Below are 24,380 nucleotides of genomic sequence, written 5' to 3'. Positions count from 1 at the left end.
GACTATGGATTAAAGCATTTAACGTCAATGGCCATTCTTAGCTGAATGTGCCTGCTCTCGTCAGAACGCAGAAGTAACACAGCTTAAGGCCTCGCTAGTACGAGTGTGGGAGACTGTCTGGGAATCCGTGGTGCGTTTGAGTTTTTATTATGTCGTTTAGATTTTGTTTCACAATCGATTAAAAAGGACTATGGATTAAAGCATTTAATGTCAATGGCCATTCTAAGCTGAATGTGCCTGCTCTCGTCAGATCGCAGAAGTTACACAGCTTAAGGCCTCGCTAGTACTATTGTGGGAGACAGTCTGGGAATCCGTGGTGCGGTTTTCTTTTTATTATGTTGTTTAGATTTTGTTTCACAATAGATTAAATAGGACTATGGATTAAGGCTTTTAATGTCAATGGCCATTCTAAGCTGAATGTGCCTGCTCTCGTCAGATCGCAGAAGTTACACAGCTTAAGGCCTCGCTAGTACCAGTGTGGGAGACTGTCTGGGAATCCGTGGTGCGGTTGACTTTTTATTATGTCGTTTAGATTTTGTTTCACAATAGATTAAATAGGACTATGGATTAAGGCTTTTAATGTCAATGGCCATTCTAAACTGAATGTGCCTGCTCTCGTCAGATCGCAGAAGTTACACAGCTTAAGGCCTCGCTAGTACCAGTGTGGGAGACTGTCTGGGAATCCGTGGTGCGGTTGAATTTTTATTATGTCGTTTAGATTTTGTTTCACAATCGATTAAAAAGGACTATGGATTAAAGCATTTAATGTCAATGGCATTTCTAAGCTGAATGTGCCTGCTCTCGTCAGATCGCGGAAGTTACACAGCTTAAGGCCTCGCTAGTACCAGTGTGGTAGACTGTCTGGGAATCCGTGGTGCGGTTGACTTTTTATTATGTCGTTTAGATTTTGTTTCACAATCGATTAAAAAGGACTATGGATTAAAGCATTTAATGTCAATGGCCATTCTAAGCTGAATGTGCCTGCTCTCGTCAGATCGCAGAAGTTACACAGCTTAAGGCCTCGCTAGTACCAGTGTGGGAGACTGTCTGGGAATCCGTGGTGCGGTTGACTTTTTATTATGTCGTTTAGATTTTGTTTCACAATAGATTAAATAGGACTATGGATTAAAGCATTTAACGTCAATGGCCATTCTAAGCTGAATGTGCCTGCTCTCGTCAGATCGCAGAAGTTACACAGCTTAAGGCCTCGCTAGTACCCGTGTGGGAGACTGTCTGGGAATCCGTGGTGCAGTTGACTTTTTATTATGTCGTTTAGATTTTGTTTCACAATCGATTAAAAAGGACTATGGATTAAAGCATTTAATGTCAATGGCCATTCTAAGCTGAATGTGCCTGCTCTCGTTAGATTGCAGAAGTTACACAGCTTAACGCCTCGCTAGTAAGAGTGTGGGAGACTGTCTGGGAATCCGTGGTGCGGTTGACTTTTTATTATGTCGTTTAGATTTTGTTTCACAATAGATTAAATAGGACTATGGATTAAAGCATTTAACGTCAATGGCCATTCTAAGCTGAATGTGCCTGCTCTCGTCAGATCGCAGAAGTTACACAGCTTAAGGCCTCGCTAGTACCAGTGTGGGAGACTGTCTGGGAATCCGTGGTGCGGTTGAATTTTTATTATGTCGTTTAGATTTTGTTTCACAATCGATTAAAAAGGACTATGGATTAAATCATTTAATGTCAATGGCCATTCTAAGCTGAATGTGCCTGCTCTCGTCAGATCGCAGAAGTTACACAGCTTAAGGCCTCGCTAGTACCAGTGTGGGAGACTGTCTGGGAATCCGTGGTGCGGTTGACTTTTTATTATGTCGTTTAGATTTTGTTTCACAATCGATTAAAAAGGACCATGGATTAAAGCATTTAATGTCAATGGCCATTCTAAGCTGAATGTGCCTGCTCTCGTCAGATCGCAGAAGTTACACAGCTTAAGGCCTCGCTAGTACCAGTGTGGGAGACTGTCTGGGAATCCGTGGTGCGGTTGAATTTTTATTATGTCGTTTAGATTGTGTTTCACAATCGATTAAAAAGGACTATGGATTAAAGCATTTAATGTCAATGGCCATTCTAAGCTGAATGTGCCTGCTCTCGTCAGATCGCGGAAGTTACACAGCTTAAGGCCTCGCTAGTACCAGTGTGGGAGACTGTCTGGGAATCCGTGGTGCGGTTGACTTTTTATTATGTCGTTTAGATTTTGTTTCACAATAGATTAAATAGGACTATGGATTAAAGCATTTAACGTCAATGGCCATTCTTAGCTGAATGTGCCTGCTCTCGTCAGAACGCAGAAGTAACACAGCTTAAGGCCTCGCTAGTACCAGTGTGGGAGACTGTCTGGGAATCCGTGGTGCGGTTTTCTTTTTATTATGTTGTTTAGATTTTGTTTCACAATAGATTAAATAGGACTATGGATTAAGGCTTTTAATGTCAATGGCCATTCTAAGCTGAATGTGCGTGCTCTCATCAGATCGCAGAAGTTACACAGCTTAAGGCCTCGCTAGTACCAGTGTGGGAGACTGTCTGGGAATCCGTGGTGCAGTTGACTTTTTATTATGTCGTTTAGATTTTGTTTCACAATCGATTAAATAGGACTATGGATTAAAGCATTTAATGTCAATGGCCATTCTAAGCTGAATGTCCCTGCTCTCGTCAGATCGCAGAAGTTTCACAGCTTAAGGCCTCGCTAGTACCAGTGTGGGAGACTGTCTGGGAATCCGTGGTGCGGTTGACTTTTTATTATGTCGTTTAGATTTTGTTTCACAATAGATTAAATAGGACTATGGATTAAGGCTTTTAATGTCAATGGCCATTCTAAGCTGAATGTGCCTGCTCTCGTCAGATCGCAGAAGTTACACAGCTTAAGGCCTCGCTAGTACCAGTGTGGGAGACTGTCTGGGAATCCGTGGTGCGGTTGAATTTTTATTATGTCGTTTAGATTTTGTTTCACAATCGATTAAAAAGGACTATGGATTAAAGCATTTAATGTCAATGGCATTTCTAAGCTGAATGTGCCTGCTCTCGTCAGATCGCAGAAGTTACACAGCTTAAGGCCTCGCTAGTACCAGTGTGGGAGACTGTCTGGGAATCCGTGGTGCGGTTGACTTTTTATTATGTCGTTTAGATTTTGTTTCACAATCGATTAAAAAGGACTATGGATTAAAGCATTTACTGTCAATGGCCATTCTAAGCTGAATGTCCCTGCTCTCGTCAGATCGCAGAAGTTACACAGCTTAAGGCCTCGCTAGTACCAGTGTGGCAGACTGTCTGGGAATCCGTGGTGCGGTTGACTTTTTATTATGTCGTTTAGATTTTGTTTCACAATAGATTAAATAGGACTATGGATTAAAGCATTTAACGTCAATGGCCGTTCTAAGCTGAATGTGCCTGCTCTCGTCAGAATGCAGAAGTTACACAGCTTAACGCCTCGCTAGTACCAGTGTGGGAGACTGTCTGGGAATCCGTGGTGCGGTTGAATTCTTATTATGTCGTTTAGATTTTGTTTCACAATCGATTAAAAAGGACTATGGATTAAAGCATTTAATGTCAATGGCCATTCTAAGCTGAATGTCCCTGCTCTCGTCAAATCGCAGAAGTTACACAGCTTAAGGCCTCGCTAGTACAAGTGTGGGAGACTGTCTGGGAATCCGTGGTGCGGTTGACTTTTTATTATGTTGTTTAGATTTTGTTTCACAATAGATTAAATAGGACTATGGATTAAGGCTTTTAATGTCAATGGCCATTCTAAGCTGAATGTGCCTGCTCTCGTCAGATCGCAGAAGTTACACAGCTTAAGTCCTCGCTAGTACCAGTGTGGGAGACTGTCTGGGAATCCGTGGTGCGGTTGACTTTTTATTATGTCGTTTAGATTTTGTTTCACAATCGATTAAAAAGGACTATGGATTAAAGCATTTAATGTCAATGGCCATTCTAAGCTGAATGTGCCTGCTCTCGTTAGATCGCAGAAGTTACACAGCTTAACGCCTCGCTAGTACCAGTGTGGGAGACTGTCTGGGAATCCGTGGTGCGTTTGACTTTTTATTATGTCGTTTAGATTTTGTTTCACAATAGATTAAATAGGACTATGGATTAAAGCATTTAACGTCAATGGCCATTCTAAGCTGAATGTGCCTGCTCTTGTCAGATCGCAGAAGTTACACAGCTTAAGGCCTCGCTAGTACCAGTGTGGGAGACTGTCTGGGAATCCGTGGTGCGGTTGAATTTTTATTATGTCGTTTAGATTTTGTTTCACAATCGATTAAAAAGGACTATGGATTAAAGCATTTATTGTCAATGGCCATTCTAAGCTGAATGTGCCTTCTCTCGTCAGATCGCAGAAGTTACACAGCTTAAGGCCTCGCTAGTACCAATGTGGGAGACTGTCTGGGAATCCGTGGTGCGGTTGACTTTTTATTATGTCGTTTAGATTTTGTTTCACAATCGATTAAATAGGACTATGGATTAAAGCATTTAACGTCAATGGCCATTCTAAGCTGAATGTGCCTGCTCTCGTCAGAACGCAGAAATTACACAGCTTAAGGCCTCGCTAGTACCAGTGTGGGAGACTGTCTGGGAATCCGTGGTGCGGTTGACTTTTTATTATGTTGTTTAGCTTTTGTTTCACAATAGATTAAATAGGACTATGGATTAAGGCTTTTAATGTCAATGGCCATTCTAAGCTGAATGTGCCTGCTCTCGTCAGATCGCAGAAGTTACACAGCTTAAGGCCTCGCTAGTACCAGTGTGGGAGACTGTCTGGGAATCCATGGTGCGGTTGACTTTTTATTATGTCGTTTAGATTTTGTTTCACAATCGATTAAAAAGGACTATGGATTAAAGCATTTAAAGTCAATGGCCGTTCTAAGCTGAATGTGCCTGCTCTCGTCAGAATGCAGAAGTTACACAGCTTAAGGCCTCGCTAGTACCAGTGTGGGAGACTGTCTGGGAATCCGTGGTGCGGTTGAATTCTTATTATGTCGTTTAGATTTTGTTTCACAATCGATTAAAAAGGACTATGGATTAAAGCATTTAATGTCAATGGCCATTCTAAGCTGAATGTCCCTGCTCTCGTCAGATCGCAGAAGTTACACAGTTTAAGGCCTCACTAGTACAAGTGTGGGAGACTGTCTGGGAATCCGTGGTGCGGTTGACTTTTTATTATGTTGTTTAGATTTTGTTTCACAATAGATTAAATAGGACTATGGATTAAGGCTTTTAATGTCAATGGCCATTCTAAGCTGAATGTGCCTGCTCTCGTCAGATCGCAGAAGTTACACAGCTTAAGGCCTCGCTAGTACCAGTGTGGGAGACTGTCTGGGAATCCGTGGTGCGGTTGAGTTTTTATTATGTCGTTTAGATTTTGTTTCACAATCGATTAAAAAGGACTATGGATTAAAGCATTTAATGTCAATGGCCATTCTAAGCTGAATGTGCCTGCTCTCGTCAGATCGCAGAAGTTACACAGCTTAAGGCCTCGCTAGTACCAGTGTGGGAGACTGTCTGGGAATCCGTGGTGCAGTTGACTTTTTATTATGTCGTTTAGATTTTGTTTCACAATCGATTAAAAAGGACTATGGATTAAAGCATTTAATGTCAATGGCCATTCTAAGCTGAATGTGCCTGCTCTCGTCAGATCGCAGAAGTTACACAGCTTAAGGCCTCGCTAGTACCAGTGTGGGAGACTGTCTGGGAATCCGTGGTGCGGTTGAATTCTTATTATGTCGTTTAGATTTTGTTTCACAATCGATTAAAAAGGACTATGGATTAAAGCATTTAATGTCAATGGCCATTCTAAGCTGAATGTCCCTGCTCTCGTCAGATCGCAGAAGTTACACAGCTTAAGGCCTTGCTAGTACAAGTGTGGGAGACTGTCTGGGAATCCGTGGTGCGGTTGACTTTTTATTATGTTGTTTAGATTTTGTTTCACAATCGATTAAATAGGACTATGGATTAAGGCTTTTAATGTCAATGGCCATTCTAAGCTGAATGTGCCTGCTCTCGTTAGATTGCAGAAATTACACAGCTTAACGCCTCGCTAGTACCAGTGTGTGAGACTGTCTGGGAATCCGTGGTGCGGTTGACTTTTTATTATGTTGTTTAGATTTTGTTTCACAATCGATTAAATAGGACTATGGATTAAGGCTTTTAATGTCAATGGCCATTCTAAGCTGAATGTGCCTGCTCTCGTCAGCTCGCAGAAGTTACACAGCTTAAGGCCTCGCTAGTACCAGTGTGGGAGACTGTCTGGGAATCCGTGGTGCGGTTGACTTTTTATTATGTCGTTTAGATTTTGTTTCACAATCGATTAAAAAGGACAATGGATTAAAGCATTTAATGTCAATGGCCATTCTAAGCTGAATGTCCCTGCTCTCGTCAGATCGCAGAAGTTACACAGCTTAAGGCCTCGCTAGTACCAGTGTGGGAGACTGTCTGGGAATCCGTGGTGCGGTTGACTTTTTATTATGTTGTTTAGATTTTGTTTCACAATCGATTAAATAGGACTATGGATTAAGGCTTTTAATGTCAATGGCCATTCTAAGCTGAATGTGCCTGCTCTCGTTAGATTGCAGAAATGACACAGCTTAACGCCTCGCTAGTACCAGTGTGGGAGACTGTCTGGGAATCCGTGGTGCGGTTGACTTTTTATTATGTCGTTTAGATTTTGTTTCACAATAGATTAAAAAGGACTATGGATTAAAGCATTTAACGTCAATGGCCATTCTAAGCTGAATGTGCCTGCTCTCGTCAGATCGCAGAAGTTACACAGCTTAAGGCCTCGCTAGTACCAGTGTGGGGGACTGTCTGGGAATCCGTGGTGCGGTTGACTTTTTATTATGTCGTTTAGATTTTGTTTCACAATCGATTAAAAAGGACTATGGATTAAAGCATTTAATGTCAATGGCCATTCTAAGCTGAATGTGCCTGCTCTCGTCAGATCGCAGAAGTTACATAGCTTAAGGCCTCGCTAGTACCAGTGTGGGAGACTGTCTGGGAATCCGAGGTGTGGTTGAATTTTTATTATGTCGTTTAGATTTTGTTTCACAATCGATTAAAAAGGACTATGGATTAAAGCATTTAATGTCAATGGCCATTCTAAGCTGAATGTGCCTGCTCTCGTCAGATCGCAGAAGTTACACAGCTTAAGGCCTCGCTAGTACCAGTGTGGGAGACTGTCTGGGAATCCGTGGTGCGGTTGAATTCTTATTATGTCGTTTAGATTTTGTTTCACAATCGATTAAAAAGGACTATGGATTAAAGCATTTAATGTCAATGGCCATTCTAAGCTGAATGTCCCTGCTCTCGTCAGATCGCAGAAGTTACACAGCTTAAGGCCTCGCTAGTACAAGTGTGGGAGACTGTCTGGGAATCCGTGGTGCGGTTGACTTTTTATTATGTTGTTTAGATTTTGTTTCACAATCGATTAAATAGGACTATGGATTAAGGCTTTTAATGTCAATGGCCATTCTAAGCTGAATGTGCCTGCTCTCGTTAGATTGCAGAAATTACACAGCTTAACGCCTCGCTAGTACCAGTGTGTGAGACTGTCTGGGAATCCGTGGTGCGGTTGACTTTTTATTATGTTGTTTAGATTTTGTTTCACAATCGATTAAATAGGACTATGGATTAAGGCTTTTAATGTCAATGGCCATTCTAAGCTGAATGTGCCTGCTCTCGTCAGATCGCAGAAGTTACACAGCTTAAGGCCTCGCTAGTACCAGTGTGGGAGACTGTCTGGGAATCCGTGGTGCGGTTGACTTTTTATTATGTCGTTTAGATTTTGTTTCACAATCGATTAAAAAGGACAATGGATTAAAGCATTTAATGTCAATGGCCATTCTAAGCTGAATGTCCCTGCTCTCGTCAGATCGCAGAAGTTACACAGCTTAAGGCCTCGTATGTACCAGTGTGGGAGACTGTCTGGGAATCCGTGGTGCGGTTGACTTTTTATTATGTTGTTTAGATTTTGTTTCACAATCGATTAAATAGGACTATGGATTAAGGCTTTTAATGTCAATGGCCATTCTAAGCTGAATGTGCCTGCTCTCGTTAGATTGCAGAAATTACACAGCTTAACGCCTCGCTAGTACCAGTGTGGGAGACTGTCTGGGAATCCGTGGTGCGGTTGACTTTTTATTATGTCGTTTAGATTTTGTTTCACAATAGATTAAAAAGGACTATGGATTAAAGCATTTAACGTCAATGGCCATTCTAAGCTGAATGTGCCTGCTCTCGTCAGATCGCAGAAGTTACACAGCTTAAGGCCTCGCTAGTACCAGTGTGGGGGACTGTCTGGGAATCCGTGGTGCGGTTGACTTTTTATTATGTCGTTTAGATTTTGTTTCACAATCGATTAAAAAGGACTATGGATTAAAGCATTTAATGTCAATGGCCATTCTAAGCTGAATGTGCCTGCTCTCGTCAGATCGCAGAAGTTACATAGCTTAAGGCCTCGCTAGTACCAGTGTGGGAGACTGTCTGGGAATCCGAGGTGTGGTTGAATTTTTATTATGTCGTTTAGATTTTGTTTCACAATCGATTAAAAAGGACTATGGATTAAAGCATTTAATGTCAATGGCCATTCTAAGCTGAATATGCCTGCTCTCGTCAGATCGCAGAAGTTACACAGCTTAAGGCCTCGCTAGTACCAGTGTGGGAGACTGTCTGGGAATCCGTGGTGCGGTTGACTTTTTATTATGTCGTTTAGATTTTGTTTCACAATCGATTAAAAAGGACTATGGATTAAAGCATTTAATGTCAATGGCCATTCTAAGCTGAATGTGCCTGTTCTCGTCAGATCGCAGAAGTTACACAGCTTAAGGCCTCGCTAGTACCAGTGTGGGAGACTGTCTGGGAATCCGTGGTGCGGTTGAATTTTTATTATGTCGTTTAGATTTTGTTTCACAATCGATTAAAAAGGACTATGGATTAAAGCATTTAATGTCAATGGCCATTCTAAGCTGAATGTGCCTGCTCTCGTCAGATCGCAGAAGTTACACAGCTTAAGGCCTCGCTAGTACCAGTGTGGGAGACTGTCTGGGAATCCGTGGTGCGGTTGACTTTTTATTATGTCGTTTAGATTTTGTTTCACAATCGATTAAAAAGGACTATGGATTAAAGCATTTAATGTCAATGGCCATTCTAAGCTGAATGTGCCTGCTCTCGTCAGATCGCAGAAGTTACACAGCTTAAGGCCTCGCTAGTACCAGTGTGGGAGACTGTCTGGGAATCCGTGGTGCGGTTGACTTTTTATTATGTCGTTTAGATTTTGTTTCACAATAGATTAAATAGGACTATGGATTAAAGCATTTAACGTCAATGGCCATTCTAAGCTGAATGTGCCTGCTCTCGTCAGAACGCAGAAGTTACACAGCTTAAGGCCTCGCTAGTACCAGTGTGGGAGACTGTCTGGGAATCCGTGGTGCGGTTGAATTTTTATTATGTCGTTTAGATTTTGTTTCACAATCGATTAAAAAGGACTATGGATTAAAGCATTTACTGTCAATGGCCATTCTAAGCTGAATGTCCCTGCTCTCGTCAGATCGCAGAAGTTACACAGCTTAAGGCCTCGCTAGTACCAGTGTGGCAGACTGTCTGGGAATCCGTGGTGCGGTTGACTTTTTATTATGTCGTTTAGATTTTGTTTCACAATAGATTAAATAGGACTATGGATTAAAGCATTTAATGTCAATGGCCGTTCTATGCTGAATGTGCCTGCTCTCGTCAGATCGCAGAAGTTACACAGCTTAAGGCCTCGCTAGTACCAGTGTGGGAGACTGTCTGGGAATCCGTGGTGCGGTTGAATTTTTATTATGTCGTTTAGATTTTGTTTCACAATCGATTAAAAAGGACTATGGATTAAAGCATTTACTGTCAATGGCCATTCTAAGCTGAATGTCCCTGCTCTCGTCAGATCGCAGAAGTTACACAGCTTAAGGCTTCGCTAGTACTAGTGTGGGAGACTGTCTGGGAATCCGTGTTGCAGTTGACTTTTTATTATGTCGTTTAGATTTTGTTTCACAATAGATTAAATAGGACTATGGATTAAAGCATTTAACGTCAATGGCCATTCTAAGCTGAATGTGCCTGCTCTCGTCAGATCGCAGAAGTTACTCAGCTTAAGGCCTCGCTAGTACCAGTGTGGGAGACTGTCTGGGAATCCATGGTGCGGTTGACTTTTTATTATGTCGTTTAGATTTTGTTTCACAATCGATTAAAAAGGACTATGGATTAAAGCATTTAATGTCAATGGCCATTCTAAGCTGAATGTGCCTGCTCTCGTTAGATTGCAGAAATTACACAGCTTAACGCCTCGCTAGTACTAGTGTGGGAGACTGTCTGGGAATCCGTGGTGCGGTTGTCTTTTTATTATGTCGTTTAGATTTTGTTTCACAATAGATTAAAAAGGACTATGGATTAAAGCATTTAACGTCAATGGCCATTCTAAGCTGAATGTGCCTGCTCTCGTCAGATCGCAGAAGTTACACAGCTTAAGGCCTCGCTAGTACCGGTGTGGGGGACTGTCTGGGAATCCGTGGTGCGGTTGACTTTTTATTATGTCGTTTAGATTTTGTTTCACAATCGATTAAAAAGGACTATGGATTAAAGCATTTAATGTCAATGGCCATTCTAAGCTGAATGTGCCTGCTCTCGTCAGATCGCAGAAGTTACATAGCTTAAGGCCTCGCTAGTACCAGTGTGGGAGACTGTCTGGGAATCCGAGGTGTGGTTGAATTTTTATTATGTCGTTTAGATTTTGTTTCACAATCGATTAAAAAGGACTATGGATTAAAGCATTTAATGTCAATGGCCATTCTAAGCTGAATATGCCTGCTCTCGTCAGATCGCAGAAGTTACACAGCTTAAGGCCTCGCTAGTACCAGTGTGGGAGACTGTCTGGGAATCCGTGGTGCGGTTGACTTTTTATTATGTCGTTTAGATTTTGTTTCACAATCGATTAAAAAGGACTATGGATTAAAGCATTTAATGTCAATGGCCATTCTAAGCTGAATGTGCCTGCTCTCGTCAGATCGCAGAAGTTACACAGCTTAAGGCCTCGCTAGTACCAGTGTGGGAGACTGTCTGGGAATCCGTGGTGCGGTTGACTTTTTATTATGTCGTTTAGATTTTGTTTCACAATCGATTAAAAAGGACTATGGATTAAAGCATTTAATGTCAATGGCCATTCTAAGCTGAATGTGCCCGCTCTCGTCAGATCGCAGAAGTTACACAGCTTAAGGCCTCGCTAGTACCAGTGTGGGAGACTGTCTGGGAATCCGTGGTGCGGTTGACTTTTTATTATGTCGTTTAGATTTTGTTTCACAATAGATTAAATAGGACTATGGATTAAAGCATTTAACGTCAATGGCCATTCTAAGCTGAATGTGCCTGCTCTCGTCAGAACGCAGAAGTTACACAGCTTAAGGCCTCGCTAGTACCAGTGTGGGAGACTGTCTGGGAATCCGTGGTGCGGTTGACTTTTTATTATGTCGTTTAGATTTTGTTTCACAATCGATTAAAAAGGACTATGGATTAAAGCATTTAATGTCAATGGCCATTCTAAGCTGAATGTGCCTGCTCTCGTCAGATCGCAGAAGTTACACAGCTTAAGGCCTCGCTAGTACCAGTGTGGGAGACTGTCTGGGAATCCGTGGTGCGGTTGACTTTTTATTATGTCGTTTAGATTTTGTTTCACAATCGATTAAAAAGGACTATGGATTAAAGCATTTAATGTCAATGGCCATTCTAAGCTGAATGTGCCTGCTCTCGTCAGATCGCAGAAGTTACACAGCTTAAGGCCTCGCTAGTACCAGTGTGGGAGACTGTCTGGGAATCCGTGGTGCGGTTGACTTTTTATTATGTCGTTTAGATTTTGTTTCACAATAGATTAAATAGGACTATGGATTAAAGCATTTAACGTCAATGGCCATTCTAAGCTGAATGTGCCTGCTCTCGTCAGAACGCAGAAGTTACACAGCTTAAGGCCTCGCTAGTACCAGTGTGGGAGACTGTCTGGGAATCCGTGGTGCGGTTGAATTTTTATTATGTCGTTTAGATTTTGTTTCACAATCGATTAAAAAGGACTATGGATTAAAGCATTTAATGTCAATGGCCATTCTAAGCTGAATGTGCCTGCTCTCGTCAGATCGCAGAAGTTACACAGCTTAAGGCCTCGCTAGTACCAGTGTGGGAGACTGTCTGGGAATCCGTGGTGCGGTTGACTTTTTATTATGTCGTTTAGATTTTGTTTCACAATCGATTAAAAAGGACTATGGATTAAAGCATTTAATGTCAATGGCCGTTCTATGCTGAATGTGCCTGCTCTCGTCAGATCGCAGAAGTTACACAGCTTAAGGCCTCGCTAGTACCAGTGTGGGAGACTGTCTGGGAATCCGTGGTGCGGTTGACTTTTTATTATGTCGTTTAGATTTTGTTTCACAATAGATTAAATAGGACTATGGATTAAAGCATTTAATGTCAATGGCCATTCTAAGCTGAATGTGCCTGCTCTCGTCAGAACGCAGAAGTTACACAGCTTAAGGCCTCGCTAGTACCAGTGTGGGAGACTGTCTGGGAATCCGTGGTGCGGTTGAATTTTTATTATGTCGTTTAGATTTTGTTTCACAATCGATTAAAAAGGACTATGGATTAAAGCATTTACTGTCAATGGCCATTCTAAGCTGAATGTCCCTGCTCTCGTCAGATCGCAGAAGTTACACAGCTTAAGGCCTCGCTAGTACTAGTGTGGGAGACTGTCTGGGAATCCGTGTTGCAGTTGACTTTTTATTATGTCGTTTAGATTTTGTTTCACAATAGATTAAATAGGACTATGGATTAACGCATTTAACGTCAATGGCCATTCTAAGCTGAATGTCCCTGCTCTCGTCAGATCGCAGAAGTTACACAGTTTAAGGCCTCACTAGTACAAGTGTGGGAGACTGTCTGGGAATCCGTGGTGCGGTTGACTTTTTATTATGTTGTTTAGATTTTGTTTCACAATAGATTAAATAGGACTATGGATTAAGGCTTTTAATGTCAATGGCCATTCTAAGCTGAATGTGCCTGCTCTCGTCAGATCGCAGAAGTTACACAGCTTAAGGCCTCGCTAGTACCAGTGTGGGAGACTGTCTGGGAATCCGTGGTGCGGTTGAGTTTTCATTATGTCGTTTAGATTTTGTTTCACAATCGATTAAAAAGGACTATGGATTAAAGCATTTAATGTCAATGGCCATTCTAAGCTGAATGTCCCTGCTCTCGTCAGATCGCAGAAGTTACACAGTTTAAGGCCTCACTAGTACAAGTGTGGGAGACTGTCTGGGAATCCGTGGTGCGGTTGACTTTTTATTATGTTGTTTAGATTTTGTTTCACAATAGATTAAATAGGACTATGGATTAAGGCTTTTAATGTCAATGGCCATTCTAAGCTGAATGTGCCTGCTCTCGTCAGATCGCAGAAGTTACACAGCTTAAGGCCTCGCTAGTACCAGTGTGGGAGACTGTCTGGGAATCCGTGGTGCGGTTGAGTTTTTATTATGTCGTTTAGATTTTGTTTCACAATCGATTAAAAAGGACTATGGATTAAAGCATTTAATGTCAATGGCCATTCTAAGCTGAATGTGCCTGCTCTCGTCAGATCGCAGAAGTTACACAGCTTAAGGCCTCGCTAGTACCAGTGTGGGAGACTGTCTGGGAATCCGTGGTGCAGTTGACTTTTTATTATGTCGTTTAGATTTTGTTTCACAATCGATTAAAAAGGACTATGGATTAAAGCATTTAATGTCAATGGCCATTCTAAGCTGAATGTGCCTGCTCTCGTCAGATCGCAGAAGTTACACAGCTTAAGGCCTCGCTAGTACCAGTGTGGGAGACTGTCTGGGAATCCGTGGTGCGGTTGAATTCTTATTATGTCGTTTAGATTTTGTTTCACAATCGATTAAAAAGGACTATGGATTAAAGCATTTAATGTCAATGGCCATTCTAAGCTGAATGTCCCTGCTCTCGTCAGATCGCAGAAGTTACACAGCTTAAGGCCTTGCTAGTACAAGTGTGGGAGACTGTCTGGGAATCCGTGGTGCGGTTGACTTTTTATTATGTTGTTTAGATTTTGTTTCACAATCGATTAAATAGGACTATGGATTAAGGCTTTTAATGTCAATGGCCATTCTAAGCTGAATGTGCCTGCTCTCGTTAGATTGCAGAAATTACACAGCTTAACGCCTCGCTAGTACCAGTGTGTGAGACTGTCTGGGAATCCGTGGTGCGGTTGACTTTTTATTATGTTGTTTAGATTTTGTTTCACAATCGATTAAATAGGACTATGGATTAAGGCTTTTAATGTCAATGGCCATTCTAAGCTGAATGTGCCTGCTCTCGTCAGCTCGCAGAAGTTACACAGCTTAAGGCCTCGCTAGTACCAGTGTGGGAGACTGTCTGGGAATCCGTGGTGCGGTTGACTTTTTATTATGTCGTTTAGATTTTGTTTCACAATCGATTAAAAAGGACAATGGATTAAAGCATTTAATGTCAATGGCCATTCTAAGCTGAATGTCCCTGCTCTCGTCAGATCGCAGAAGTTACACAGCTTAAGGCCTCGCTAGTACCAGTGTGGGAGACTGTCTGGGAATCCGTGGTGCGGTTGACTTTTTATTATGTTGTTTAGATTTTGTTTCACAATCGATTAAATAGGACTATGGATTAAGGCTTTTAATGTCAATGGCCATTCTAAGCTGAATGTGCCTGCTCTCGTTAGATTGCAGAAATGACACAGCTTAACGCCTCGCTAGTACCAGTGTGGGAGACTGTCTGGGAATCCGTGGTGCGGTTGACTTTTTATTATGTCGTTTAGATTTTGTTTCACAATAGATTAAAAAGGACTATGGATTAAAGCATTTAACGTCAATGGCCATTCTAAGCTGAATGTGCCTGCTCTCGTCAGATCGCAGAAGTTACACAGCTTAAGGCCTCGCTAGTACCAGTGTGGGGGACTGTCTGGGAATCCGTGGTGCGGTTGACTTTTTATTATGTCGTTTAGATTTTGTTTCACAATCGATTAAAAAGGACTATGGATTAAAGCATTTAATGTCAATGGCCATTCTAAGCTGAATGTGCCTGCTCTCGTCAGATCGCAGAAGTTACATAGCTTAAGGCCTCGCTAGTACCAGTGTGGGAGACTGTCTGGGAATCCGAGGTGTGGTTGAATTTTTATTATGTCGTTTAGATTTTGTTTCACAATCGATTAAAAAGGACTATGGATTAAAGCATTTAATGTCAATGGCCATTCTAAGCTGAATGTGCCTGCTCTCGTCAGATCGCAGAAGTTACACAGCTTAAGGCCTCGCTAGTACCAGTGTGGGAGACTGTCTGGGAATCCGTGGTGCGGTTGAATTCTTATTATGTCGTTTAGATTTTGTTTCACAATCGATTAAAAAGGACTATGGATTAAAGCATTTAATGTCAATGGCCATTCTAAGCTGAATGTCCCTGCTCTCGTCAGATCGCAGAAGTTACACAGCTTAAGGCCTCGCTAGTACAAGTGTGGGAGACTGTCTGGGAATCCGTGGTGCGGTTGACTTTTTATTATGTTGTTTAGATTTTGTTTCACAATCGATTAAATAGGACTATGGATTAAGGCTTTTAATGTCAATGGCCATTCTAAGCTGAATGTGCCTGCTCTCGTTAGATTGCAGAAATTACACAGCTTAACGCCTCGCTAGTACCAGTGTGTGAGACTGTCTGGGAATCCGTGGTGCGGTTGACTTTTTATTATGTTGTTTAGATTTTGTTTCACAATCGATTAAATAGGACTATGGATTAAGGCTTTTAATGTCAATGGCCATTCTAAGCTGAATGTGCCTGCTCTCGTCAGATCGCAGAAGTTACACAGCTTAAGGCCTCGCTAGTACCAGTGTGGGAGACTGTCTGGGAATCCGTGGTGCGGTTGACTTTTTATTATGTCGTTTAGATTTTGTTTCACAATCGATTAAAAAGGACAATGGATTAAAGCATTTAATGTCAATGGCCATTCTAAGCTGAATGTCCCTGCTCTCGTCAGATCGCAGAAGTTACACAGCTTAAGGCCTCGCTAGTACCAGTGTGGGAGACTGTCTGGGAATCCGTGGTGCGGTTGACTTTTTATTATGTTGTTTAGATTTTGTTTCACAATCGATTAAATAGGACTATGGATTAAGGCTTTTAATGTCAATGGCCATTCTAAGCTGAATGTGCCTGCTCTCGTTAGATTGCAGAAATTACACAGCTTAACGCCTCGCTAGTACCAGTGTGGGAGACTGTCTGGGAATCCGTGGTGCGGTTGACTTTTTATTATGTCGTTTAGATTTTGTTTCACAATAGATTAAAAAGGACTATGGATTAAAGCATTTAACGTCAATGGCCATTCTAAGCTGAATGTGCCTGCTCTCGTCAGATCGCAGAAGTTACACAGCTTAAGGCCTCGCTAGTACCAGTGTGGGGGACTGTCTGGGAATCCGTGGTGCGGTTGACTTTTTATTATGTCGTTTAGATTTTGTTTCACAATCGATTAAAAAGGACTATGGATTAAAGCATTTAATGTCAATGGCCATTCTAAGCTGAATGTGCCTGCTCTCGTCAGATCGCAGAAGTTACATAGCTTAAGGCCTCGCTAGTACCAGTGTGGGAGACTGTCTGGGAATCCGAGGTGTGGTTGAATTTTTATTATGTCGTTTAGATTTTGTTTCACAATCGATTAAAAAGGACTATGGATTAAAGCATTTAATGTCAATGGCCATTCTAAGCTGAATATGCCTGCTCTCGTCAGATCGCAGAAGTTACACAGCTTAAGGCCTCGCTAGTACCAGTGTGGGAGACTGTCTGGGAATCCGTGGTGCGGTTGACTTTTTATTATGTCGTTTAGATTTTGTTTCACAATCGATTAAAAAGGACTATGGATTAAAGCATTTAATGTCAATGGCCATTCTAAGCTGAATGTGCCTGTTCTCGTCAGATCGCAGAAGTTACACAGCTTAAGGCCTCGCTAGTACCAGTGTGGGAGACTGTCTGGGAATCCGTGGTGCGGTTGAATTTTTATTATGTCGTTTAGATTTTGTTTCACAATCGATTAAAAAGGACTATGGATTAAAGCATTTAATGTCAATGGCCATTCTAAGCTGAATGTGCCTGCTCTCGTCAGATCGCAGAAGTTACACAGCTTAAGGCCTCGCTAGTACCAGTGTGGGAGACTGTCTGGGAATCCGTGGTGCGGTTGACTTTTTATTATGTCGTTTAGATTTTGTTTCACAATCGATTAAAAAGGACTATGGATTAAAGCATTTAATGTCAATGGCCATTCTAAGCTGAATGTGCCTGCTCTCGTCAGATCGCAGAAGTTACACAGCTTAAGGCCTCGCTAGTACCAGTGTGGGAGACTGTCTGGGAATCCGTGGTGCGGTTGACTTTTTATTATGTCGTTTAGATTTTGTTTCACAATAGATTAAATAGGACTATGGATTAAAGCATTTAACATCAATGGCCATTCTAAGCTGAATGTGCCTGCTCTCGTCAGAACGCAGAAGTTACACAGCTTAAGGCCTCGCTAGTACCAGTGTGGGAGACTGTCTGGGAATCCGTGGTGCGGTTGAATTTTTATTATGTCGTTTAGATTTTGTTTCACAATCGATTAAAAAGGACTATGGATTAAAGCATTTACTGTCAATGGCCATTCTAAGCTGAATGTCCCTGCTCTCGTCAGATCGCAGAAGTTACACAGCTTAAGGCCTCGCTAGTACCAGTGTGGCAGACTGTCTGGGAATCCGTGGTGCGGTTGACTTTTTATTATGTCGTTTAGATTTTGTTTCACAATAGATTAAATAGGACTATGGATTAAAGCATTTAATGTCAATGGCCGTTCTATGCTGAATGTGCCTGCTCTCGTCAGATCGCAGAAGTTACACAGCTTAAGGCCTCGCTAGTACCAGTGTGGGAGACTGTCTGGGAATCCGTGGTGCGGTTGAATTTTTATTATGTCGTTTAGATTTTGTTTCACAATCGATTAAAAAGGACTATGGATTAAAGCATTTACTGTCAATGGCCATTCTAAGCTGAATGTCCCTGCTCTCGTCAGATCGCAGAAGTTACACAGCTTAAGGCTTCGCTAGTACTAGTGTGGGAGACTGTCTGGGAATCCGTGTTGCAGTTGACTTTTTATTATGTCGTTTAGATTTTGTTTCACAATAGATTAAATAGGACTATGGATTAAAGCATTTAACGTCAATGGCCATTCTAAGCTGAATGTGCCTGCTCTCGTCAGATCGCAGAAGTTACTCAGCTTAAGGCCTCGCTAGTACCAGTGTGGGAGACTGTCTGGGAATCCATGGTGCGGTTGACTTTTTATTATGTCGTTTAGATTTTGTTTCACAATCGATTAAAAAGGACTATGGATTAAAGCATTTAATGTCAATGGCCATTCTAAGCTGAATGTGCCTGCTCTCGTTAGATTGCAGAAATTACACAGCTTAACGCCTCGCTAGTACTAGTGTGGGAGACTGTCTGGGAATCCGTGGTGCGGTTGTCTTTTTATTATGTCGTTTAGATTTTGTTTCACAATAGATTAAAAAGGACTATGGATTAAAGCATTTAACGTCAATGGCCATTCTAAGCTGAATGTGCCTGCTCTCGTCAGATCGCAGAAGTTACACAGCTTAAGGCCTCGCTAGTACCGGTGTGGGGGACTGTCTGGGAATCCGTGGTGCGGTTGACTTTTTATTATGTCGTTTAGATTTTGTTTCACAATCGATTAAAAAGGACTATGGATTAAAGCATTTAATGTCAATGGCCATTCTAAGCTGAATGTGCCTGCTCTCGTCAGATCGCAGAAGTTACATAGCTTAAGGCCTCGCTAGTACCAGTGTGGGAGACTGTCTGGGAATCCGAGGTGTGGTTGAATTTTTATTATGTCGTTTAGATTTTGTTTCACAATCGATTAAAAAGGACTATGGATTAAAGCATTTAATGTCAATGGCCATTCTAAGCTGAATATGCCTGCTCTCGTCAGATCGCAGAAGTTACACAGCTTAAGGCCTCGCTAGTACCAGTGTGGGAGACTGTCTGGGAATCCGTGGTGCGGTTGACTTTTTATTATGTCGTTTAGATTTTGTTTCACAATCGATTAAAAAGGACTATGGATTAAAGCATTTAATGTCAATGGCCATTCTAAGCTGAATGTGCCTGCTCTCGTCAGATCGCAGAAGTTACACAGCTTAAGGCCTCGCTAGTACCAGTGTGGGAGACTGTCTGGGAATCCGTGGTGCGGTTGACTTTTTATTATGTCGTTTAGATTTTGTTTCACAATCGATTAAAAAGGACTATGGATTAAAGCATTTAATGTCAATGGCCATTCTAAGCTGAATGTGCCCGCTCTCGTCAGATCGCAGAAGTTACACAGCTTAAGGCCTCGCTAGTACCAGTGTGGGAGACTGTCTGGGAATCCGTGGTGCGGTTGACTTTTTATTATGTCGTTTAGATTTTGTTTCACAATAGATTAAATAGGACTATGGATTAAAGCATTTAACGTCAATGGCCATTCTAAGCTGAATGTGCCTGCTCTCGTCAGAACGCAGAAGTTACACAGCTTAAGGCCTCGCTAGTACCAGTGTGGGAGACTGTCTGGGAATCCGTGGTGCGGTTGACTTTTTATTATGTCGTTTAGATTTTGTTTCACAATCGATTAAAAAGGACTATGGATTAAAGCATTTAATGTCAATGGCCATTCTAAGCTGAATGTGCCTGCTCTCGTCAGATCGCAGAAGTTACACAGCTTAAGGCCTCGCTAGTACCAGTGTGGGAGACTGTCTGGGAATCCGTGGTGCGGTTGACTTTTTATTATGTCGTTTAGATTTTGTTTCACAATCGATTAAAAAGGACTATGGATTAAAGCATTTAATGTCAATGGCCATTCTAAGCTGAATGTGCCTGCTCTCGTCAGATCGCAGAAGTTACACAGCTTAAGGCCTCGCTAGTACCAGTGTGGGAGACTGTCTGGGAATCCGTGGTGCGGTTGACTTTTTATTATGTCGTTTAGATTTTGTTTCACAATAGATTAAATAGGACTATGGATTAAAGCATTTAACGTCAATGGCCATTCTAAGCTGAATGTGCCTGCTCTCGTCAGAACGCAGAAGTTACACAGCTTAAGGCCTCGCTAGTACCAGTGTGGGAGACTGTCTGGGAATCCGTGGTGCGGTTGAATTTTTATTATGTCGTTTAGATTTTGTTTCACAATCGATTAAAAAGGACTATGGATTAAAGCATTTAATGTCAATGGCCATTCTAAGCTGAATGTGCCTGCTCTCGTCAGATCGCAGAAGTTACACAGCTTAAGGCCTCGCTAGTACCAGTGTGGGAGACTGTCTGGGAATCCGTGGTGCGGTTGACTTTTTATTATGTCGTTTAGATTTTGTTTCACAATCGATTAAAAAGGACTATGGATTAAAGCATTTAATGTCAATGGCCGTTCTATGCTGAATGTGCCTGCTCTCGTCAGATCGCAGAAGTTACACAGCTTAAGGCCTCGCTAGTACCAGTGTGGGAGACTGTCTGGGAATCCGTGGTGCGGTTGACTTTTTATTATGTCGTTTAGATTTTGTTTCACAATAGATTAAATAGGACTATGGATTAAAGCATTTAATGTCAATGGCCATTCTAAGCTGAATGTGCCTGCTCTCGTCAGAACGCAGAAGTTACACAGCTTAAGGCCTCGCTAGTACCAGTGTGGGAGACTGTCTGGGAATCCGTGGTGCGGTTGAATTTTTATTATGTCGTTTAGATTTTGTTTCACAATCGATTAAAAAGGACTATGGATTAAAGCATTTACTGTCAATGGCCATTCTAAGCTGAATGTCCCTGCTCTCGTCAGATCGCAGAAGTTACACAGCTTAAGGCCTCGCTAGTACTAGTGTGGGAGACTGTCTGGGAATCCGTGTTGCAGTTGACTTTTTATTATGTCGTTTAGATTTTGTTTCACAATAGATTAAATAGGACTATGGATTAACGCATTTAACGTCAATGGCCATTCTAAGCTGAATGTGCCTGCTCTCGTCAGATCGCAGAAGTTACTCAGCTTAAGGCCTCGCTAGTACCAGTGTGGGAGACTGTCTGGGAATCCATGGTGCGGTTGACTTTTTATTATGTCGTTTAGATTTTGTTTCACAATCGATTAAAAAGGACTATGGATTAAAGCATTTAATGTCAATGGCTATTCTAAGCTGAATGTGCCTGCTCTCGTTAGATTGCAGAAATTACACAGCTTAACGCCTCGCTAGTACCAGTGTGGGAGACTGTCTGGGAATCCGTGGTGCGGTTGACTTTTTATTATGTCGTTTAGATTTTGTTTCACAATCGATTAAAAAGGACTATGGATTAATGCATTTACTGTCAATGGCCATTCTAAGCTGAATGTCCCTGCTCTCGTCAGATCGCAGAAGTTACACAGCTTAAGGCCTCGCTAGTACTAGTGTGGGAGACTGTCTGGGAATCCGTGTTGCAGTTGACTTTTTATTATGTCGTTTAGATTTTGTTTCACAATAGATTAAATAGGACTATGGATTAACGCATTTAATGTCAATGGCCATTCTAAGCTGAATGTGCCTGCTCTCGTTAGATTGCAGAAATTACACAGCTTAACGCCTCGCTAGTACCAGTGTGGGAGACTGTCTGGGAATCCGTGGTGTGGTTGACTTTTTATTATGTCGTTTAGATTTTGTTTCACAATCGATTAAAAAGGACTATGGATTAAAGCATTTAATGTCAATGGCCATTCTAAGCTGAATGTGCCTGCTCTCGTCAGATCGCAGAAGTTACATAGCTTAAGGCCTCGCTAGTACCAGTGTGGGAGACTGTCTGGGAATCCGAGGTGTGGTTGAATTTTTATTATGTCGTTTAGATTTTGTTTCACAATCGATTAAAAAGGACTATGGATTAAAGCATTTAATGTCAATGGCCATTCTAAGCTGAATATGCCTGCTCTCGTCAGATCGCAGAAGTTACACAGCTTAAGGCCTCGCTAGTACCAGTGTGGGAGACTGTCTGGGAATCCGTGGTGCGGATGACTTTTTATTATGTCGTTTAGATTTTGTTTCACAATCGATTAAAAAGGACTATGGATTAAAGCATTTAATGTCAATGGCCATTCTAAGCTGAATGTCCCTGCTCTCGTCAGATCGCAGAAGTTACACAGCTTAAGGCCTCGCTAGTACTAGTGTGGGAGACTGTCTGGGAATCCGTGTTGCAGTTGACTTTTTATTATGTCGTTTAGATTTTGTTTCACAATAGATTAAATAGGACTATGGATTAACGCATTTAATGTCAATGGCCATTCTAAGCTGAATGTGCCTGCTCTCGTCAGATCGCAGAAGTTACTCAGCTTAAGGCCTCGCTAGTACCAGTGTGGGAGACTGTCTGGGAATCCATGGTGCGGTTGACTTTTTATTATGTCGTTTAGATTTTGTTTCACAATCGATTAAAAAGGACTATGGATTAAAGCATTTAATGTCAATGGCCATTCTAAGCTGAATGTGCCTGCTCTCGTTAGATTGCAGAAATTACACAGCTTAACGCCTCGCTAGTACCAGTGTGGGAGACTGTCTGGGAATCCGTGGTGCGGTTGACTTATTATTATGTCGTTTAGATTTTGTTTCACAATCGATTAAAAAGGACTATGGATTAAAGCATTTAATGTCAATGGCCATTCTAAGCTGAATGTGCCTGCTCTCGTCAGATCGCAGAAGTTACATAGCTTAAGGCCTCGCTAGTACCAGTGTGGGAGACTGTCTGGGAATCCAAGGTGTGGTTGAATTTTTATTATGTCGTTTAGATTTTGTTTCACAATCGATTAAAAAGGACTATGGATTAAAGCATTTAATGTCAATGGCCATTCTAAGCTGAATATGCCTGCTCTCGTCAGATCGCAGAAGTTACACAGCTTAAGGCCTCGCTAGTACCAGTGTGGGAGACTGTCTGGGAATCCGTGGTGCGGTTGACTTTTTATTATGTCGTTTAGATTTTGTTTCACAATCGATTAAAAAGGACTATGGATTAAAGCATTTAATGTCAATGGCCATTCTAAGCTGAATGTGCCTGCTCTCGTCAGATCGCAGAAGTTACACAGCTTAAGGCCTCGCTAGTACCAGTGTGGGAGACTGTCTGGGAATCCGTGGTGCGGTTGACTTTTTATTATGTCGTTTAGATTTTGTTTCACAATCGATTAAAAAGGACTATGGATTAAAGCATTTAATGTCAATGGCCATTCTAAGCTGAATGTGCCTGCTCTCGTCAGATCGCAGAAGTTACACAGCTTAAGGCCTCGCTAGTACCAGTGTGGGAGACTGTCTGGGAATCCGTGGTGCGGTTGACTTTTTATTATGTCGTTTAGATTTTGTTTCACAATAGATTAAATAGGACTATGGATTAAAGCATTTAACGTCAATGGCCATTCTAAGCTGAATGTGCCTGCTCTCGTCAGAACGCAGAAGTTACACAGCTTAAGGCCTCGCTAGTACCAGTGTGGGAGACTGTCTGGGAATCCGTGGTGCGGTTGAATTTTTATTATGTCGTTTAGATTTTGTTTCACAATCGATTAAAAAGGACTATGGATTAAAGCATTTACTGTCATTAGCCATTCTAAGCTGAATGTCCCTGCTCTCGTCAGATCGCAGAAGTTACACAGCTTAAGGCCTCGCTAGTACCAGTGTGGCAGACTGTCTGGGAATCAGTGGTGCGGTTGACTTTTTATTATGTCGTTTAGATTTTGTTTCACAATCGATTAAAAAGGACTATGGATTAAAGCATTTAATGTCAATGGCCGTTCTATGCTGAATGTGCCTGCTCTCGTCAGATCGCAGAAGTTACACAGCTTAAGGCCTCGCTAGTACCAGTGTGGGAGACTGTCTGGGAATCCGTGGTGCGGTTGACTTTTTATTATGTCGTTTAGATTTTGTTTCACAATAGATTAAATAGGACTATGGATTAAAGCATTTAACGTCAATGGCCATTCTAAGCTGAATGTGCCTGCTCTCGTCAGAACGCAGAAGTTACACAGCTTAAGGCCTCGCTAGTACCAGTGTGGGAGACTGTCTGGGAATCCGTGGTGCGGTTGAATTTTTATTATGTCGTTTAGATTTTGTTTCACAATCGATTAAAAAGGACTATGGATTAAAGCATTTACTGTCAATGGCCATTCTAAGCTGAATGTCCCTGCTCTCGTCAGATCGCAGAAGTTACACAGCTTAAGGCCTCGCTAGTACTAGTGTGGGAGACTGTCTGGGAATCCGTGTTGCAGTTGACTTTTTATTATGTCGTTTAGATTTTGTTTCACAATAGATTAAATAGGACTATGGATTAAA

General features: G+C 41.9%; 117 pseudogenes; all 117 read left to right on the top strand.

Annotated features, from left to right (window-relative positions):
• The first annotated feature begins 209 nt into the window (after positions 1–209).
• Positions 210–328, top strand: LOC142694695 (5S ribosomal RNA; annotated as a pseudogene).
• A 67-nt stretch (positions 329–395) lies between these two features.
• Positions 396–514, top strand: LOC142715471 (5S ribosomal RNA; annotated as a pseudogene).
• A 67-nt stretch (positions 515–581) lies between these two features.
• LOC142676828 (5S ribosomal RNA) lies at positions 582–700 on the top strand (annotated as a pseudogene).
• A 67-nt stretch (positions 701–767) lies between these two features.
• On the top strand, positions 768–886 carry LOC142704277 (5S ribosomal RNA; annotated as a pseudogene).
• Positions 887–953: 67 nt separating this feature from the next.
• On the top strand, positions 954–1,072 carry LOC142715460 (5S ribosomal RNA; annotated as a pseudogene).
• A 67-nt stretch (positions 1,073–1,139) lies between these two features.
• Positions 1,140–1,258, top strand: LOC142731075 (5S ribosomal RNA; annotated as a pseudogene).
• A 253-nt stretch (positions 1,259–1,511) lies between these two features.
• LOC142736695 (5S ribosomal RNA) lies at positions 1,512–1,630 on the top strand (annotated as a pseudogene).
• A 67-nt stretch (positions 1,631–1,697) lies between these two features.
• LOC142715453 (5S ribosomal RNA) lies at positions 1,698–1,816 on the top strand (annotated as a pseudogene).
• A 67-nt stretch (positions 1,817–1,883) lies between these two features.
• Positions 1,884–2,002, top strand: LOC142736694 (5S ribosomal RNA; annotated as a pseudogene).
• Positions 2,003–2,069: 67 nt separating this feature from the next.
• LOC142731570 (5S ribosomal RNA) lies at positions 2,070–2,188 on the top strand (annotated as a pseudogene).
• Positions 2,189–2,255: 67 nt separating this feature from the next.
• On the top strand, positions 2,256–2,374 carry LOC142683121 (5S ribosomal RNA; annotated as a pseudogene).
• A 67-nt stretch (positions 2,375–2,441) lies between these two features.
• LOC142735705 (5S ribosomal RNA) lies at positions 2,442–2,560 on the top strand (annotated as a pseudogene).
• A 67-nt stretch (positions 2,561–2,627) lies between these two features.
• LOC142670921 (5S ribosomal RNA) lies at positions 2,628–2,746 on the top strand (annotated as a pseudogene).
• A 67-nt stretch (positions 2,747–2,813) lies between these two features.
• On the top strand, positions 2,814–2,932 carry LOC142736693 (5S ribosomal RNA; annotated as a pseudogene).
• Positions 2,933–2,999: 67 nt separating this feature from the next.
• Positions 3,000–3,118, top strand: LOC142738259 (5S ribosomal RNA; annotated as a pseudogene).
• Positions 3,119–3,185: 67 nt separating this feature from the next.
• LOC142738177 (5S ribosomal RNA) lies at positions 3,186–3,304 on the top strand (annotated as a pseudogene).
• A 253-nt stretch (positions 3,305–3,557) lies between these two features.
• Positions 3,558–3,676, top strand: LOC142699509 (5S ribosomal RNA; annotated as a pseudogene).
• Positions 3,677–3,743: 67 nt separating this feature from the next.
• On the top strand, positions 3,744–3,862 carry LOC142736925 (5S ribosomal RNA; annotated as a pseudogene).
• A 67-nt stretch (positions 3,863–3,929) lies between these two features.
• Positions 3,930–4,048, top strand: LOC142705168 (5S ribosomal RNA; annotated as a pseudogene).
• Positions 4,049–4,115: 67 nt separating this feature from the next.
• On the top strand, positions 4,116–4,234 carry LOC142684743 (5S ribosomal RNA; annotated as a pseudogene).
• A 67-nt stretch (positions 4,235–4,301) lies between these two features.
• On the top strand, positions 4,302–4,420 carry LOC142685284 (5S ribosomal RNA; annotated as a pseudogene).
• A 67-nt stretch (positions 4,421–4,487) lies between these two features.
• LOC142715798 (5S ribosomal RNA) lies at positions 4,488–4,606 on the top strand (annotated as a pseudogene).
• A 67-nt stretch (positions 4,607–4,673) lies between these two features.
• Positions 4,674–4,792, top strand: LOC142737313 (5S ribosomal RNA; annotated as a pseudogene).
• Positions 4,793–4,859: 67 nt separating this feature from the next.
• LOC142694263 (5S ribosomal RNA) lies at positions 4,860–4,978 on the top strand (annotated as a pseudogene).
• A 67-nt stretch (positions 4,979–5,045) lies between these two features.
• LOC142679231 (5S ribosomal RNA) lies at positions 5,046–5,164 on the top strand (annotated as a pseudogene).
• A 67-nt stretch (positions 5,165–5,231) lies between these two features.
• LOC142737084 (5S ribosomal RNA) lies at positions 5,232–5,350 on the top strand (annotated as a pseudogene).
• Positions 5,351–5,417: 67 nt separating this feature from the next.
• Positions 5,418–5,536, top strand: LOC142716004 (5S ribosomal RNA; annotated as a pseudogene).
• Positions 5,537–5,603: 67 nt separating this feature from the next.
• LOC142736692 (5S ribosomal RNA) lies at positions 5,604–5,722 on the top strand (annotated as a pseudogene).
• A 67-nt stretch (positions 5,723–5,789) lies between these two features.
• LOC142672367 (5S ribosomal RNA) lies at positions 5,790–5,908 on the top strand (annotated as a pseudogene).
• Positions 5,909–6,161: 253 nt separating this feature from the next.
• LOC142736867 (5S ribosomal RNA) lies at positions 6,162–6,280 on the top strand (annotated as a pseudogene).
• A 67-nt stretch (positions 6,281–6,347) lies between these two features.
• On the top strand, positions 6,348–6,466 carry LOC142728578 (5S ribosomal RNA; annotated as a pseudogene).
• A 253-nt stretch (positions 6,467–6,719) lies between these two features.
• On the top strand, positions 6,720–6,838 carry LOC142716852 (5S ribosomal RNA; annotated as a pseudogene).
• Positions 6,839–6,905: 67 nt separating this feature from the next.
• Positions 6,906–7,024, top strand: LOC142690510 (5S ribosomal RNA; annotated as a pseudogene).
• Positions 7,025–7,091: 67 nt separating this feature from the next.
• Positions 7,092–7,210, top strand: LOC142736691 (5S ribosomal RNA; annotated as a pseudogene).
• Positions 7,211–7,277: 67 nt separating this feature from the next.
• Positions 7,278–7,396, top strand: LOC142737553 (5S ribosomal RNA; annotated as a pseudogene).
• Positions 7,397–7,649: 253 nt separating this feature from the next.
• Positions 7,650–7,768, top strand: LOC142715430 (5S ribosomal RNA; annotated as a pseudogene).
• A 67-nt stretch (positions 7,769–7,835) lies between these two features.
• On the top strand, positions 7,836–7,954 carry LOC142737190 (5S ribosomal RNA; annotated as a pseudogene).
• A 67-nt stretch (positions 7,955–8,021) lies between these two features.
• LOC142706074 (5S ribosomal RNA) lies at positions 8,022–8,140 on the top strand (annotated as a pseudogene).
• A 67-nt stretch (positions 8,141–8,207) lies between these two features.
• Positions 8,208–8,326, top strand: LOC142716841 (5S ribosomal RNA; annotated as a pseudogene).
• A 67-nt stretch (positions 8,327–8,393) lies between these two features.
• LOC142690499 (5S ribosomal RNA) lies at positions 8,394–8,512 on the top strand (annotated as a pseudogene).
• Positions 8,513–8,579: 67 nt separating this feature from the next.
• On the top strand, positions 8,580–8,698 carry LOC142716103 (5S ribosomal RNA; annotated as a pseudogene).
• Positions 8,699–8,765: 67 nt separating this feature from the next.
• Positions 8,766–8,884, top strand: LOC142738421 (5S ribosomal RNA; annotated as a pseudogene).
• A 67-nt stretch (positions 8,885–8,951) lies between these two features.
• LOC142715419 (5S ribosomal RNA) lies at positions 8,952–9,070 on the top strand (annotated as a pseudogene).
• A 67-nt stretch (positions 9,071–9,137) lies between these two features.
• On the top strand, positions 9,138–9,256 carry LOC142715408 (5S ribosomal RNA; annotated as a pseudogene).
• A 67-nt stretch (positions 9,257–9,323) lies between these two features.
• On the top strand, positions 9,324–9,442 carry LOC142735484 (5S ribosomal RNA; annotated as a pseudogene).
• A 67-nt stretch (positions 9,443–9,509) lies between these two features.
• On the top strand, positions 9,510–9,628 carry LOC142738176 (5S ribosomal RNA; annotated as a pseudogene).
• Positions 9,629–9,695: 67 nt separating this feature from the next.
• Positions 9,696–9,814, top strand: LOC142700367 (5S ribosomal RNA; annotated as a pseudogene).
• Positions 9,815–9,881: 67 nt separating this feature from the next.
• LOC142691395 (5S ribosomal RNA) lies at positions 9,882–10,000 on the top strand (annotated as a pseudogene).
• A 67-nt stretch (positions 10,001–10,067) lies between these two features.
• On the top strand, positions 10,068–10,186 carry LOC142666384 (5S ribosomal RNA; annotated as a pseudogene).
• Positions 10,187–10,439: 253 nt separating this feature from the next.
• LOC142723046 (5S ribosomal RNA) lies at positions 10,440–10,558 on the top strand (annotated as a pseudogene).
• Positions 10,559–10,625: 67 nt separating this feature from the next.
• Positions 10,626–10,744, top strand: LOC142690488 (5S ribosomal RNA; annotated as a pseudogene).
• A 67-nt stretch (positions 10,745–10,811) lies between these two features.
• LOC142716092 (5S ribosomal RNA) lies at positions 10,812–10,930 on the top strand (annotated as a pseudogene).
• A 67-nt stretch (positions 10,931–10,997) lies between these two features.
• On the top strand, positions 10,998–11,116 carry LOC142715397 (5S ribosomal RNA; annotated as a pseudogene).
• A 67-nt stretch (positions 11,117–11,183) lies between these two features.
• On the top strand, positions 11,184–11,302 carry LOC142736959 (5S ribosomal RNA; annotated as a pseudogene).
• Positions 11,303–11,369: 67 nt separating this feature from the next.
• LOC142730654 (5S ribosomal RNA) lies at positions 11,370–11,488 on the top strand (annotated as a pseudogene).
• Positions 11,489–11,555: 67 nt separating this feature from the next.
• LOC142715386 (5S ribosomal RNA) lies at positions 11,556–11,674 on the top strand (annotated as a pseudogene).
• Positions 11,675–11,741: 67 nt separating this feature from the next.
• On the top strand, positions 11,742–11,860 carry LOC142715375 (5S ribosomal RNA; annotated as a pseudogene).
• Positions 11,861–11,927: 67 nt separating this feature from the next.
• On the top strand, positions 11,928–12,046 carry LOC142735482 (5S ribosomal RNA; annotated as a pseudogene).
• Positions 12,047–12,113: 67 nt separating this feature from the next.
• On the top strand, positions 12,114–12,232 carry LOC142715364 (5S ribosomal RNA; annotated as a pseudogene).
• A 67-nt stretch (positions 12,233–12,299) lies between these two features.
• Positions 12,300–12,418, top strand: LOC142669383 (5S ribosomal RNA; annotated as a pseudogene).
• A 67-nt stretch (positions 12,419–12,485) lies between these two features.
• On the top strand, positions 12,486–12,604 carry LOC142735481 (5S ribosomal RNA; annotated as a pseudogene).
• Positions 12,605–12,671: 67 nt separating this feature from the next.
• On the top strand, positions 12,672–12,790 carry LOC142673682 (5S ribosomal RNA; annotated as a pseudogene).
• Positions 12,791–12,857: 67 nt separating this feature from the next.
• On the top strand, positions 12,858–12,976 carry LOC142679220 (5S ribosomal RNA; annotated as a pseudogene).
• Positions 12,977–13,043: 67 nt separating this feature from the next.
• LOC142737083 (5S ribosomal RNA) lies at positions 13,044–13,162 on the top strand (annotated as a pseudogene).
• Positions 13,163–13,229: 67 nt separating this feature from the next.
• On the top strand, positions 13,230–13,348 carry LOC142679208 (5S ribosomal RNA; annotated as a pseudogene).
• A 67-nt stretch (positions 13,349–13,415) lies between these two features.
• LOC142737082 (5S ribosomal RNA) lies at positions 13,416–13,534 on the top strand (annotated as a pseudogene).
• Positions 13,535–13,601: 67 nt separating this feature from the next.
• Positions 13,602–13,720, top strand: LOC142715993 (5S ribosomal RNA; annotated as a pseudogene).
• A 67-nt stretch (positions 13,721–13,787) lies between these two features.
• LOC142736690 (5S ribosomal RNA) lies at positions 13,788–13,906 on the top strand (annotated as a pseudogene).
• Positions 13,907–13,973: 67 nt separating this feature from the next.
• Positions 13,974–14,092, top strand: LOC142672356 (5S ribosomal RNA; annotated as a pseudogene).
• Positions 14,093–14,345: 253 nt separating this feature from the next.
• Positions 14,346–14,464, top strand: LOC142736866 (5S ribosomal RNA; annotated as a pseudogene).
• Positions 14,465–14,531: 67 nt separating this feature from the next.
• Positions 14,532–14,650, top strand: LOC142728567 (5S ribosomal RNA; annotated as a pseudogene).
• A 253-nt stretch (positions 14,651–14,903) lies between these two features.
• Positions 14,904–15,022, top strand: LOC142716830 (5S ribosomal RNA; annotated as a pseudogene).
• Positions 15,023–15,089: 67 nt separating this feature from the next.
• LOC142690477 (5S ribosomal RNA) lies at positions 15,090–15,208 on the top strand (annotated as a pseudogene).
• A 67-nt stretch (positions 15,209–15,275) lies between these two features.
• LOC142736689 (5S ribosomal RNA) lies at positions 15,276–15,394 on the top strand (annotated as a pseudogene).
• A 67-nt stretch (positions 15,395–15,461) lies between these two features.
• Positions 15,462–15,580, top strand: LOC142737550 (5S ribosomal RNA; annotated as a pseudogene).
• Positions 15,581–15,833: 253 nt separating this feature from the next.
• On the top strand, positions 15,834–15,952 carry LOC142715353 (5S ribosomal RNA; annotated as a pseudogene).
• A 67-nt stretch (positions 15,953–16,019) lies between these two features.
• LOC142728556 (5S ribosomal RNA) lies at positions 16,020–16,138 on the top strand (annotated as a pseudogene).
• A 67-nt stretch (positions 16,139–16,205) lies between these two features.
• Positions 16,206–16,324, top strand: LOC142706063 (5S ribosomal RNA; annotated as a pseudogene).
• A 67-nt stretch (positions 16,325–16,391) lies between these two features.
• Positions 16,392–16,510, top strand: LOC142716819 (5S ribosomal RNA; annotated as a pseudogene).
• A 67-nt stretch (positions 16,511–16,577) lies between these two features.
• On the top strand, positions 16,578–16,696 carry LOC142690466 (5S ribosomal RNA; annotated as a pseudogene).
• Positions 16,697–16,763: 67 nt separating this feature from the next.
• LOC142716083 (5S ribosomal RNA) lies at positions 16,764–16,882 on the top strand (annotated as a pseudogene).
• A 67-nt stretch (positions 16,883–16,949) lies between these two features.
• LOC142738420 (5S ribosomal RNA) lies at positions 16,950–17,068 on the top strand (annotated as a pseudogene).
• A 67-nt stretch (positions 17,069–17,135) lies between these two features.
• LOC142715342 (5S ribosomal RNA) lies at positions 17,136–17,254 on the top strand (annotated as a pseudogene).
• A 67-nt stretch (positions 17,255–17,321) lies between these two features.
• Positions 17,322–17,440, top strand: LOC142715331 (5S ribosomal RNA; annotated as a pseudogene).
• Positions 17,441–17,507: 67 nt separating this feature from the next.
• Positions 17,508–17,626, top strand: LOC142732467 (5S ribosomal RNA; annotated as a pseudogene).
• A 67-nt stretch (positions 17,627–17,693) lies between these two features.
• On the top strand, positions 17,694–17,812 carry LOC142738175 (5S ribosomal RNA; annotated as a pseudogene).
• Positions 17,813–17,879: 67 nt separating this feature from the next.
• Positions 17,880–17,998, top strand: LOC142700359 (5S ribosomal RNA; annotated as a pseudogene).
• Positions 17,999–18,065: 67 nt separating this feature from the next.
• On the top strand, positions 18,066–18,184 carry LOC142691372 (5S ribosomal RNA; annotated as a pseudogene).
• Positions 18,185–18,251: 67 nt separating this feature from the next.
• On the top strand, positions 18,252–18,370 carry LOC142666378 (5S ribosomal RNA; annotated as a pseudogene).
• A 253-nt stretch (positions 18,371–18,623) lies between these two features.
• LOC142722930 (5S ribosomal RNA) lies at positions 18,624–18,742 on the top strand (annotated as a pseudogene).
• A 67-nt stretch (positions 18,743–18,809) lies between these two features.
• Positions 18,810–18,928, top strand: LOC142690455 (5S ribosomal RNA; annotated as a pseudogene).
• Positions 18,929–18,995: 67 nt separating this feature from the next.
• On the top strand, positions 18,996–19,114 carry LOC142716078 (5S ribosomal RNA; annotated as a pseudogene).
• A 67-nt stretch (positions 19,115–19,181) lies between these two features.
• LOC142715308 (5S ribosomal RNA) lies at positions 19,182–19,300 on the top strand (annotated as a pseudogene).
• Positions 19,301–19,367: 67 nt separating this feature from the next.
• LOC142736958 (5S ribosomal RNA) lies at positions 19,368–19,486 on the top strand (annotated as a pseudogene).
• Positions 19,487–19,553: 67 nt separating this feature from the next.
• Positions 19,554–19,672, top strand: LOC142730552 (5S ribosomal RNA; annotated as a pseudogene).
• Positions 19,673–19,739: 67 nt separating this feature from the next.
• On the top strand, positions 19,740–19,858 carry LOC142715297 (5S ribosomal RNA; annotated as a pseudogene).
• A 67-nt stretch (positions 19,859–19,925) lies between these two features.
• Positions 19,926–20,044, top strand: LOC142715286 (5S ribosomal RNA; annotated as a pseudogene).
• A 67-nt stretch (positions 20,045–20,111) lies between these two features.
• Positions 20,112–20,230, top strand: LOC142735480 (5S ribosomal RNA; annotated as a pseudogene).
• Positions 20,231–20,297: 67 nt separating this feature from the next.
• LOC142715275 (5S ribosomal RNA) lies at positions 20,298–20,416 on the top strand (annotated as a pseudogene).
• A 67-nt stretch (positions 20,417–20,483) lies between these two features.
• Positions 20,484–20,602, top strand: LOC142669372 (5S ribosomal RNA; annotated as a pseudogene).
• Positions 20,603–20,669: 67 nt separating this feature from the next.
• LOC142735479 (5S ribosomal RNA) lies at positions 20,670–20,788 on the top strand (annotated as a pseudogene).
• A 67-nt stretch (positions 20,789–20,855) lies between these two features.
• LOC142673671 (5S ribosomal RNA) lies at positions 20,856–20,974 on the top strand (annotated as a pseudogene).
• A 67-nt stretch (positions 20,975–21,041) lies between these two features.
• Positions 21,042–21,160, top strand: LOC142666373 (5S ribosomal RNA; annotated as a pseudogene).
• Positions 21,161–21,413: 253 nt separating this feature from the next.
• On the top strand, positions 21,414–21,532 carry LOC142673649 (5S ribosomal RNA; annotated as a pseudogene).
• Positions 21,533–21,785: 253 nt separating this feature from the next.
• On the top strand, positions 21,786–21,904 carry LOC142690444 (5S ribosomal RNA; annotated as a pseudogene).
• A 67-nt stretch (positions 21,905–21,971) lies between these two features.
• LOC142737875 (5S ribosomal RNA) lies at positions 21,972–22,090 on the top strand (annotated as a pseudogene).
• Positions 22,091–22,157: 67 nt separating this feature from the next.
• LOC142673638 (5S ribosomal RNA) lies at positions 22,158–22,276 on the top strand (annotated as a pseudogene).
• Positions 22,277–22,343: 67 nt separating this feature from the next.
• LOC142666368 (5S ribosomal RNA) lies at positions 22,344–22,462 on the top strand (annotated as a pseudogene).
• Positions 22,463–22,529: 67 nt separating this feature from the next.
• LOC142706052 (5S ribosomal RNA) lies at positions 22,530–22,648 on the top strand (annotated as a pseudogene).
• Positions 22,649–22,901: 253 nt separating this feature from the next.
• On the top strand, positions 22,902–23,020 carry LOC142716070 (5S ribosomal RNA; annotated as a pseudogene).
• Positions 23,021–23,087: 67 nt separating this feature from the next.
• LOC142715264 (5S ribosomal RNA) lies at positions 23,088–23,206 on the top strand (annotated as a pseudogene).
• Positions 23,207–23,273: 67 nt separating this feature from the next.
• Positions 23,274–23,392, top strand: LOC142715253 (5S ribosomal RNA; annotated as a pseudogene).
• Positions 23,393–23,459: 67 nt separating this feature from the next.
• On the top strand, positions 23,460–23,578 carry LOC142735478 (5S ribosomal RNA; annotated as a pseudogene).
• A 67-nt stretch (positions 23,579–23,645) lies between these two features.
• LOC142711783 (5S ribosomal RNA) lies at positions 23,646–23,764 on the top strand (annotated as a pseudogene).
• Positions 23,765–23,831: 67 nt separating this feature from the next.
• LOC142669361 (5S ribosomal RNA) lies at positions 23,832–23,950 on the top strand (annotated as a pseudogene).
• Positions 23,951–24,017: 67 nt separating this feature from the next.
• LOC142735477 (5S ribosomal RNA) lies at positions 24,018–24,136 on the top strand (annotated as a pseudogene).
• Positions 24,137–24,203: 67 nt separating this feature from the next.
• On the top strand, positions 24,204–24,322 carry LOC142673627 (5S ribosomal RNA; annotated as a pseudogene).
• The last annotated feature ends 58 nt before the right edge of the window (positions 24,323–24,380 follow it).

This window comes from Rhinoderma darwinii, chromosome 1 (genome assembly GCF_050947455.1).
Source record: "Rhinoderma darwinii isolate aRhiDar2 chromosome 1, aRhiDar2.hap1, whole genome shotgun sequence".
NCBI classification, from domain to species: domain Eukaryota; kingdom Metazoa; phylum Chordata; class Amphibia; order Anura; family Rhinodermatidae; genus Rhinoderma; species Rhinoderma darwinii.
Note: the sequence above shows the minus strand (reverse complement) of the source record. Positions and strands in the feature narration are given on the sequence as shown.